General features: G+C 47.6%; 1 non-coding gene across 1 annotated transcript; it reads right to left on the bottom strand.

Annotated features, from left to right (window-relative positions):
* Positions 1-297: 297 nt before the first annotated feature.
* On the bottom strand, positions 298-370 carry trnaf-gaa (transfer RNA phenylalanine (anticodon GAA)). Its single transcript has one exon. It is a non-coding gene; the product is annotated as a tRNA-Phe (tRNA).
* Positions 371-12,320: the final 11,950 nt, after the last annotated feature.

Below are 12,320 nucleotides of genomic sequence, written 5' to 3'. Positions count from 1 at the left end.
GGTCCTATCCCTGTAACCTCACATATTTACCCTGCAATCCCCCTGACACTAAGGGGCAATTTACCATGGCCAAACAACCTAACCTGCACATCTTTGGACTGTGGGAGGAAACCGGAGCACCCGGAGGAAACCCACGCAGACACGGGAAGAATGTGCAAACTCCACACAGACAGTGACCCGAGGCTGGAATTGAACCCGGGTCCCTGGTGCTATGAGGCATCAGTGCTAACCACTGTGCTCCTGCACAAAATGCAGTGCCAAATAACAGATAGCAAAGAAAGCCAGCAGGTGGCCTCACTCCGAAACCCAGGATTGAACCAGGGACCTTTAGATCTTCAGTCTAATGCTCTCCCAACCGAGCTATTTCGGAGTCTCTTCATTGTCTATGAAAACAAACAAAGCAGAAGGTCTGCCCCCTCACCCCCTCCCTCCGCACCCTGGGGGAGGCACTCTCACCTCAGTGAGGATCAGATCTTGCTTGCTGGTGAATGCTCTCCAAGGTGGGTGAGCCAGCTTGTGGCATTCGCTCTGTATCGATGGGGTTGGCAGGGGGAGAGGAACTGCCAAGATGGGGTGAAGAGAAAAGAAGATGGGATAAAAGAAGATAATGAAGAAAGTTGCTGGCAAACCAACAAGGTGTCTGGAGCGCCAGGGAGGTGTCATGTTGAATGATCTCATGGCATTGGTTATGTTAAATTCTAGAAGAAGCATTCAGGACAGAAGCTGTTGATGAAGGGAGGTTGTCCCTGCTTGTCACTAAACTCCCGGGCCGACAGGTCATTTCAAAGCAGCTAATTAGCTCTTAGAATAATTATAATGCCACCAGTCAAGGTTCTGAGTGTAGGCGTGATCATCTGAGAGTTCGGCTCAGACAGGGCCCAGATGTTATTGGGAATCAGTGTTACCCAGACACAGAGCTTGATGCTGAGTGCTGTTCTCCAGATGACAGCTGGTAACATATGCTAGAAGTTTGTCTCACTGTACAGCTACATTCAGCTTAATTTCACCTTCTCAGAATACAGATCACAGCCGCAGTGATAGGCGGAGTTATCTCTGGAGCCTGATCTTCCAATACATTAGGAACTCATTGGCTCATTAAATAAACCAACTCTGGGGATTTTTGAAAGCTCCTTCATAATGTCAGAACTTTTGTCGTGTTGTCACTTCGCAATCAGCTGGGTTGGAAAGTGGTTACAATTATAGAACCGGGAGGCAGCTGGTGGAGGAGACAAGGGGCAGAATCTTCTGTCCTCCCTCATGGCAGAGAGGGAATTCAGCTGGGCAGGAGGTGTCAGGTAGACATCCCGCTGCCTTCCCACTTCCACCCCAATTAAATCCACAGTCAGAAGGTGCATGGACGGCTTTTCCCCTCCACCATCAACAGAGGCCCTTAATTGGCTAATTAATGCCCATTTAAGGGATTCATCCCACTCCGACTGGCATTAACCCAATGGCAGGTGGGGCACTCGCCATACAGAGAGCATGACAAGCACACACCTGTGGACTCTGATGAAGTGTGATCCTGACTCGTAACATTGGCTTTATTCACTCTCCATAGATACTGTCAGACCTGCTGAGATCGTAGAAATCATAGTATCCCTACAGTACAGAAGGAGGCCATTCGACCTCCATCGAGCCTGCACCGACAACAATCTCACAGCAGGCCCTATCCCCAGAACCCCACACATTTACCCGGCTAAATTCTTCTAACTACACATCCCGGGACATTAAGGGGCAATTTAGCATGGCCAACCTAACCCGCATATCTTTGGACTGTGGGAGGAAGCCGGAGCACCCGGAGGAAACCCACGCAGACACGGGGAGAACGTGCAAACTCCACACAGATAGTGACCCAAGCCCGGAATCACGCCCGGGTCCCTGGAGCTGTGAGGCAGCTGTGCTAACCACTGTGCCACCGATTTAATGCATTTTCTGTTTTTGTTTCAAACTCCTGTGGCGTTGCTTGCAGTCTCCTCGGGGTGGGTGGGAGTTGTGTGTGGGGTGGAATCATTCAAAGGCTCTCAGTGCCTGATTGAGGGAACTGGCATCGGGATTGCTGGGTGGGGGGGTGAGAGGGGGGTAGTGAGAGCTCGCCCTTGCTGCCAGTTTTCCTGTCCCACAGCTCCCACCCTGTGACACCCTCTCCCATCATCACTCCTGGGATCCCAGGACGATCCTGGGCCTCAGGTGGGTGTTGTACCAGCAGCGGCCACCGTCTCCTCCTGTGGCGCTGCCGTGCAATAGAGTGTCCAGCCTCTGAGTGGCCAGCAGCTCTCTGGGGCTGCGACCTCTGTCCCCTGGGTCCTGGATCATGGGGAAGGGTCACCACTGTCCAATTCAGTGCCTGAATGGCACCTAATTCAGCAGAGGGCATGTCCGTCTAAAAGAGGCAATATGGGGCTCTCGCCAGCTCCCCAGCCCCCGGTGCCTCCATTAAACACCACCCAAAGTCTCAGAACACCCTATTTCCTCACCAAACCCCTGGTTTCCCTTTGGTGCAAAATCACTGTCCTGTCTCTGAATCCACATCCCAGGCCACCCTGCAAACCACAAAAGCCATAGACTTACTGGAACTTAGTTTTTCATTCATGCTAGATAAAGGCAAAGGCTTTCTTAGCACCTTTCCTAGTCTTCATCATCACCATTTACATTTCCTTTGTCCAATTGCAGCCCCCGCACCCTCTCAGTATAAATCTTGCCTCATCTTTTTTTTTTGCTTTCCGTTCTGGGTCATCCAGACTCGAAACGTTGGCGCTATCCTCTTTCCACAGACGCTGTCAGACCTGCTGAGATTTTCTGGCATTTTCTGTTTTTATTCATTCATCTTTTCTGGTGGGATCAGTGTTTTCACCTCACTGCCCCCACCAACCTCCAACCCCATCCTCCCCGCTACATCCCACCCTGAACACCCACAGGCTCCTGCAATAAATACTCTTCAGTGAAAGTCAGGCGTCATCACACACGGCTTCACTGTTTTTGATAGCGTTAGGTTTCACAATTTCCTGATCTCCTTCATTTTATATCCACCTCACAGAGTAACTGCTCATTTACGTCACGGCTGCTGGAGGGAGCTTGCTGCGCATAAATTGGCTGCGACATTTGAATGCATCACAACAGTGTTTCATTGCTTCTGAACATCTAAACATCTGCTCGACATGCTCAGGGTACAAGAAGGTGATCTAGAAAGTGAAACTTTTCTTTTTGTTTAGTTAGTCATTTCTGGCCTAAAATAACTTGAATTGAAGAAATGAATCTAGACAAAAATTCTTGCATTTATCATAGAATCCCTACAGTGCAGAGGGAGGCCATTCAACCCATCGAGCCTGCACTGGCAACAATCCCACCCAGGCCCTAACTCCATAAGCCCATGTGTTTACGCTGCTAAACCCCCTAACACTAAGATTTTTGGACTTTGGGGAGGAAACCGGAGTACCCGGAGGAAACCCATGCAGACACGGGGAGAATGTGCCAGCTCCACACGGACAGTCACCCGAGGCTGGAATTGAACCCAGGGCCCTGGTGTTGTGAGGCAGCAGTGCTAACCACTGTGCCACCATGCCAGCCCGATAGCACCTTTTATGAACTTCGGATGCCTCCATAGTCAATGAAATATTCTTACAATAGAACAAAAAAGCAGCAGACGATTTCTGCTACCTTAACAAACTGAGATTTAGCATCGAGAAATGCAAAGTGCTTCATATGGGAATATAAAATAAAACCGAGACCGGAACTATTAGTTCAAATGGAAAGAAGATAACTTGCGTTGAAGATGAAAGCGATTGGGATGCAGTGAAAAGTATTGTCTCTTGCGCACTACACAGACAAAGCATACTGTTCAGAGCACCAGGGTCCCGGGTTCAATTCCGGCCTCGGGTGACTGTCAGCGTGGAGTTGGCATATTCTCCCCGTGTCTGCATGGGTTTCCTCCGGGTGCTCCGGTTTCCTCCCACACTCCAAAGATCTTAGTGTCAGGGGGATTAGCAGCATAAACATGTGGACTTATGGAGATAGGACGTGGGTGGAATTGTTGCCAGTGCAGGCTCGATGGGTTGAATGGCCTCCTTCTGCACTGTAGGGATTCTATGATCAATGCAAGAATTTTTATCTTTATTTATTTCTTCATTAGAGTGCAAAGGGGAGAAAGAAAGGAGATGGTGCAGAATGTAGTGTTACAGCTAGGGTGTCGAGAAAGATCAGCATTTTTTAAGGTAGGTCCGTTCAAAAGTCTGACAGCAGCAGGGAAGAAGCTGTTCTTGAGTCGGTTGGTACGTGACCACAAACTTTTGTATCTTTTTCCCAACGGAAGAAGGTGGAAGAGAGAATGTCTGGGGTGCGTGGGGTCCTTAATTATGCTGGCTGCTTTGCCGAGGCAACGGGAAGAGTAGACAGAGTCAATGGATGGGAGGCTGGTTTGCGTGATGGATTGGGCTACATTCATGACCTTTTGCAGTTCCTTGCGGTCTTGGGCAGAGCAGGAGCCATACCAAGCTGTGATACAACCAGAAAGAATGCTTTCTATGGTGCATCTGTAAAAGTTGGTGAAAACATTGTGCCATCCATCCCACAATGCACCAACACAGATACTCACACAGCGGGGGGAAGTAGTCCATGTTTAGAGGCGGATACACAGGGTGAAGATCATCGCTCCAGAGTGTAGGAGGAGATATCAGAATCAGAAACATCTGTGTACAGTCCCCCGCGGAGTAAAGAGGACAGAGATGATGAAGCTCCGGTGGGTATAGAGGTGGGTCCTCAGGAGTCACCTCACGGGGCACAGTGCCAGGATCAGCAGTGCAGATATCTGGCAGAGTTCTCTGAGGCAGTGTATGTTCAAGCACTGCGAGTGGAGGAGTCCATGGCACTGGTAAGCTCCACTGTGTCTCAGGGGCTTGATGGCATGAGTCCTACCCATGAGAGTCTGGCCAGGCCCATGGAGAGTCACATGTAGCATCGCTCGCAGTGTATAGAGAGGGGTGTGAATTCCTGCAGTGCGAGCTGGGTTCACTCAGCAGCCTGAAGCAGCCCTTTCAGAGTAGGAGCATTGTCCTCCATCGAGTACATGAGGAGCAACGGGCCTATCCATAAGAGGACGCTCTCACTGGTGGCACAATGGATTCCGAAATGGAGGACTGCTGCACCCCAGCAGCCCATCCCACCCAACGCTCCCACCCCCCCAGAAAGCCAACCCAGGGCTGACGAGCATGAGGCTGTTGCTGTCAGTTCTGCAACCTCATCCTTCATGGCTTCCCTGGCCCTAATACATAAGCCCTCACCTGTGATACATGCTCCAGTAACCATGGTGACCTCTGCAGAATTCCCCAACAGAATTTCATAGAACGATAGAAACATAGAATCCCTACAGTGCAGAATGAGGCTATTCGGCCCATCGAGTGTGCACCAACTCTCATCCAGGCTCTATCCCTTTAACCTTATCCCCGAGACAACACATATTTTACCCTTCTATTCCCCCCAGCCTATATAATTTTTGTAAATACATTATATAAATCAAAGTATGGATGTAACTGTCTATCCCTCAGTCAGCTGACAGGTGTGAAGGGTGAAGAAATGCTTGTCCATCATCGTCAAGTTGGGCGCTCATTGAAATGTCTGCTACTGATAACAGCCATGCATGGGAGGCCCATATTTATTGCCCAGCCCTAATTGCTCTTGAGAAGGTAGCGAGCCACCTGCTTAATCCTCTGCAGTTCCTGTGGTGTAGGTACACCCACAGTGCTGTTAGGGAGGGCATTCCAGGATTTTGATTCAGCAACAGTGAAGGAACGGCGATGCATTTCCACAATATGGTGAGTGACCTGGAGGGAAACTTGCAGGTGGTGGTCTTCCCATTTGTCTGCTGCCCTTTAGATTCCATGTGGCAGATGTCATTGGTTTAGAAGGTACTGTCGAAGGAGCCTTGGCGAGTTGCTGCCTCTGTGTGCTGATGGTGGAGGGGGGGAATCTTTAAGGTCCAGGATTGGGTGCCAATCGTGTGGACTGCTTTCTCCTGTGTGGAATCAAGCTTCTTAGAATAGAATCCCGACAGTACAGGAAGAGGCCATTCGGGCCATTCAGTCCGTACTGACTCTCCGAAAGAGCATCCCACCCAGGCGTCCTGCGTCCTATCCCTGTAATCCTGCACATTTACCATGGCCAATCCACCTAACCTCCACGTCTTTGGACACCAAGAGGCAATTTAAAGAGAAAACCTGGAGTTTGGGAATGCACCTCAGCCTAATCAAAATTAAACAACATTGATCACGATCAGAATGGATAGGGAATCAGGAATTGCTGACTGTTTCTCCCAACCGTCTATCCCTTCAAGAGGTTCCTGAATGACTTTGGCTGTCGAATTCACCGAAGTTACCCTTTAAGAGTTAAGCTGTCTTCTTTATTAGGCCTGCAACATGTGTTTTCCAGAACAAGGCTGTCATGTGAATTCTCAGCTATTCTTTTGCTTACAACCTGTAAAAGGGCACCGTTCTCTTTCACCTGGAATCATAGAATTATAGAATCCCTACAGTGCAGAAGGAGGCCAATAGTCATAGGTTTACAGCATGGAAACAGACCCTTCAGCCCAACTTGTCCATGCCGCCCATTTTTTTAACCACTAAACTCGCCCTAATTTCCCACATTTGGCCCATATCCCCCATACCAATTTTACCCATGTAACTGTCTAAATGCTTTTTAAAAGCATTGTATCCGCCTTTACTACTACCTCTGGCAGCTCATTCCAGACACTCACCAGGCTCTCTGTAAAGGAATTGCCCCTCTGGACCCTTTTGTATCTCTCCCCTCTCACCTTAAACCTATGCCCCCTAGTTTTAGACTCCCCTACCTTTGGGAAAAGATATTGACTATCTACCTTATTTATGATCCTCATTATTTTATAGACCTCTATAAGATCACCCCTAAGCCTCCTGTGCTCCAGAGAAAAAAGTCCCAGTCTATCCAGCCTCTCCTTATAACTCAAACCATCAAATCCCGGTAGCATCCTAGTAAATCCTTTTGGCACTCTTTCTAGTTTAATAATATGCTTTCTATAATAGGGTGACCAGAATTGCACACAGTATTCTAAGTGTGGCCTTACCACTGTCTTGTACAACTTCAACAAGACATCCCAAATCCTGTATACAATGCTCTGACCAATGAAACCAAGCATGCCGAATGCCTTCTTCACCACCCTGTCCACCTGTGAGTCCACTTCAAGGAGCTATGAACCTGTGCCCCTAGATCTCTTTGTTCTATAACTCCCCCCAATGCCCTACCATTAACTGAGTAAGTCCTGCCCTGGTTCGATCTACCAAAATGCATCACCTCACATTTATCGAAATTAAACTCCATCTGCCATTGATCAGCCCACTGGCCCAATTAATCAAGATCACGTTGCAATCCTAGATAACCTTCTTCACTGTCCACTATGCCACCAATCTTGGTGTCATCTGCAACTTACTAACTTAACCATGCCTCCTATATTCTCATCCAAATCATTAATATAAATGACAAATAACAGTGGACCCAGCACTGATCCCTGAGGCACACCGCTGGTCACAGGCCTCCAGTTTGAAAAACAACCCTCTACAACCACCCTCTGGCTTCTGTCATCAAGCTAATTTTGTATCCAATTGGCTACCTCACCCTGGATCCTGTGAGATTTAACTTTATGCAACAACCTACCATGCGGTACCTTGTCAAAGGCCTTGCTAAAGTCCATGCAGACAACATCAACTGCACTGCCCTCATCTACCTTCTTGGTTACCCCTTCAAAAAACTCAGCCAAATTAGTGAGACATGATTTTCCACTCACAAAGCCATGCTGACTGTCCCTAATCAGTCCTTGCCTCTCTAATTGGCTGTAGATCCTGTCTCTCAGAATACCTTCTAACAACTTACCCACTACAGACGTTAGGCTCACCGGCCTGTAGTTCCCAAAACTTTTCCCTGCAGCCCTTCTTAAACAAAGGCACAACATTTACCACCCTCCAATCTTCAGTTACCTCACCTGTGGCTGCCGCTGATTCAAGTATCTCTGTTAGGGGACCTGCAATTTCCTCCCTAGCCTCCCACAATGTCCTGGGATACACTTATTCAGGTCCCTCGGATTTATCTACCTTGATGCGCTTAAAGACTTCCAGCACCTCCTTCTCTGTTATATGTACACTCCTCAAGATATTACTATCTATTTCCCCAAGTTCCCTAAAATCCATGCTTTTCTCAACAGTAAATACTGATGAGAAATATTCATTTAGGATCTCACCCATCTCTTGTGGATCTGCACATAGATGAGCTTGTTGATCCTTAAGAGGCCCTACTCTCTCCCTAGTTACTCTTTTGGCTTTTATGTATTTGTAGAAGCTCTTTGGTCCATCGAGTCTGCACCGACCATAATCTCACCCAGGCCCACTCCCCTTAACCCCATGTATTTACCCTGCTACTTCCCCTGACACTATAGGGCAATTTACCGTGGCCAATCAACCTAACCCGCATATCTTTGGACTGTGGGGAGAAACCGGAGCACCTGGAGGAAACCCACGCAGACATGAGGAGAATGTGCAGACTCTACACACACAGTGACCTGAGGCTGGAATTGAACCCCGGTCCCTGGTGCTGTGAGGCAGCAGTGCTAACCATTGTGCCACTGTGCCGCCCACCTGTACTTTCCTTGATTGTATTTGTGTGTGTAACTGCGAGAGTATGAGCTGTAGCTTTAGATTTTGAGGTGAGCCTGTAAATAAACAATTCCCTTCATTTAAACCCACAAAGAGATTGCTACCGGTTATTCAATTTGTTCACACTTTTTTTATTCATTCGTGGAACATTGGCGTCGCTGGCTGGCCATCATTTATTGTCCATCCCTAGTTGCCTGAGGGCAGTTGAGAGTCAACCACACTGCTGTGGCTCTGGAATCACATGTAGGCCAGACCGGGTAAGGACGGCGGATTTCCTTCCCTAAAGGACATTAGTGAATCAGATGGGTTTTTCTGACAATCGACAATGATTTCATGGTCATCAGCAGATTCTTAATTCCAGATTTTTAAAAATTGAATTCAAATTCCACCATTTGCCATGGTGGTATTCGAACCCAGGTCAACATTAGCTGACTTTCTGGGTTAATAGTCTCGCAATAATACCACTCGGCCATCGTCTCCCGAGGAGTTAAAATACACACACAGCTTCCCCGCAAGCACCCACTCATTGCAAACAGTTGGGAAGGGGACAGAGATTTCACCAGTTTGCTCTTTTACCCTGTCCGTACCCTATAGTCTGCGTGAGATGATGTTTCTTTGGGTTCTGGGATCAAGCTTCAGTTTGGTCTGATTTCTCACCATCCTCCTGTTCCCTGTGGCTGTGTGGACTTCTATCCTCTTGGAACTGTCATATTCGGCCATTTTGAATAGTTTTATGGTTCCTCTGACTATTGTGTTCTCAAACTTATTGTCATCTTCCAGGGTGTTTAGTTCTTTGTACTTCTCATTCGCCCTGTTGCTCTCTCTCTCTCTCCGATGACTCATTTACCATATCCTTTCTTCATTCTATACGTCTTTTCCCAGTGATGGCTCTTTCCACGAACACTCCAGAGAGGTGAAGGTTAGGTGGATTGGCCATGTTAAATTGTCCCTTAGTGTCAAGGTAAGTTAGTGAGGTAAAAATGTGGGATTCCGAGGATAGGGCCCAGGTGGGATTGTTGTCAGTGCAGTCTCGATGGGCCAAATGGCCTCTTTCTTCACTGTAGGGATTCTATGGATCCGTATTTGAAACATTTCCTTCTGTCTGGGAATTTACGCTGATCCACAGCTCTTATAGGTCTTTCTCTGTCTGGTGTGCATTCTTTTCCTGCTGTTTCACTGCATCAACCCTGCAGCCTTTCTCTTGACTTAACTGAAAGCTAGCTATTCATCTGCTTGTGGCTTCATGTACTCTGGCAGTGTCCAAGGGCTGGAATATAGACAGCCTCGCCTTTCCAATCAAATCATTCAGCGGTGTACAGAGTCCCCAATAAGGCTGATCTATCAGAATTCCATTAGCTCCTTGAATTTACATTCTCTGGCATTTTTCCAATCTCAAGGAGTTTTTAACAGGGTCACCTGGGCGGCACGGTGGCACAGTGGTTAGCACTGCTGCCTCACAGAGCCAGGGACCCTGGGTTCGATTCCTGGCTTGGGTCACTGTCTGTGTGGAGTTTGCACATTCTCCCCGTGTCTGCATGGGTTTCCGGATTCCTGGCTTGGGTCACTGTCTGTGTGGAGTTTGCACATTCTCCCCGTGTCTGCATGGGTTTCCTTTGGGTGCTCCGGTTTCCTCCCACAGTCCAAAGATGTGCAGGTTAGGTTGATTGGCCATGAAAAATTGCCCCTTAGCGCCAGGAGGATTAGTGGGTAAAATACTTGGTGTTATACAGATAGGGACTGGATAGGATTGTTGTTGGTGCAGACTCGATGGGCCGAATGGCCTCCTCCTGCACTATAGGGATTCTATGATATTCCATGATTGCTGCCTTAGTCTTTGAAATTCACATTGGTAGATGCAATGATTTGACCTTGGCTGGAGATGTGTGCGGAATTTCCAACTTTTGTCTGGATTTTTACTGCTATCCTCACTCACCCAGATATTAAAGTATTTAACCCTTTCCCTCCTCCCCACGAAAGGATGTTACTGACCCTTTCCTCTTCACCAGTGCCCTCCAGAAAGCTATTGAACGTCTGTCTGCACTTTTCCTTAAACTGCTCAGGTGCCTCGATGGAATCACTCCTGATTCTTTACGGACTACGGTTGTGGCCCATTCATCTTTGCACAGTTCATACAGTTTCTCTCCCGCTTTCACAAGAATACAGCGGTGATTTTACCAGAATTTGGCAGAGTGTTGTTTCTGGCGAGAAAAGCAGCGTGTTTCTCTCCAGAGAAACAGGATAATTTTTCTCCAGATCTTACCCCATGCTCGGATGGCAAGACAGGGCACAAGGTCCCGCCCTTTGGATTGCTTTTCATTTTCAATCTAATTCAATCTTCTGAAACGTTTGAGCTTTTATTTACCCACTGACACCATGCTGTGTCTTCTGTTTGAAATAATCACAAATAGACTCAAAATGCTGGAGTTCTCATAGAATCCCTACAGTGCAGAAGGAGGCTATTCAGCCTGTCAAGTCTTCATTGACTTTCTGACAGGGCACCTTACCCAGGCCCGACCCTCACCCCATCCCCTAACCCCATGCATTTAACCTGCTAATCTCCCTAACCTACACATCTTCGGACACTAAGGGGCAATTCAGCATGGCCAATCCACCTAATCAGCACATCTTTGGACATTAAGGGACAATTTTGCATCGCCAACCCTCCTAACCTGCACATCTTGGCCACTTACGGGCAATTTAGCATGGCCAATCCACCTAACCCGCACACATTTGGACTGTGGGACGAAACCGGAGCACCTGGAGGAAACCCATGCAGACACGAGGAGAATGTGCAAACTCCACATAGGCAGTGACCAAAGGCTAGAATTGAACCCGGGTCCCTGGCGCTGTGAGGCAGCAGTGTTAACCACTGTGCCACCATGCCATCCATGGAGTTCTCCATGTGATTGGTGGACTGATGGATTGACACATCACTGCTCGATACATCGCTGCAGTGCTACAGTGAATGTGGCACCCTGGATATAATTTCTCAGAACAATTAGTTCCTAGCTCTTCATGAATAATAAACAAGACAACAGATCGATGTTGGTCATCTTATATGTGGCAATTCCTTTGCTCCTAAACAGAATAGCCCCTTTACATGGCACCTTTCAGTCCCACACTGAATCTTTTTGACTATGTTGTCACATCTTCTGTGGCCTGTACAGTACCTACTCCAAAAGACAGACTCTTTTGATGTTTGCATTTTTAAAAGCCTGGTGACAGGTTTAGCTTTTAGTCAAAACTAACTACTCCGAGAGCAGAGTCCATCAATCCAACCTGACACTGACCCCCCTACTGAGTACAAATGAATGGGGCTGTCACAATGACAAGCCTGAACAGTCACTAGAATGTCAAATTATATTCCAATGGCCTGGTGATACACCTTCAAATGTCCTGTCAGAAAACAAATAAGTACATCCATGTTATCCCGCAAATTTAACCCCTTCAAAATTGGTTCCAATCTCGATGTTTCTAATAAATCCAATCTAGATCCATTCCAATGAAAAATGGTGAAAATGTTTAGTAATGTGACTGCTCTGGTATCTAGGAGTGGCGTGGGGATTGAAACTACACATTGAGTATTACTGACTGAGTCAGCAGGATCTGTTGGGGAAGGATGGAGGATGTGTGAGATAATTCCACTGTTTCCCC

Source organism: Mustelus asterias, chromosome 21, assembly GCF_964213995.1.
Source record: "Mustelus asterias chromosome 21, sMusAst1.hap1.1, whole genome shotgun sequence".
NCBI lineage: Eukaryota > Metazoa > Chordata > Chondrichthyes > Carcharhiniformes > Triakidae > Mustelus > Mustelus asterias.
Note: the sequence above shows the minus strand (reverse complement) of the source record. Positions and strands in the feature narration are given on the sequence as shown.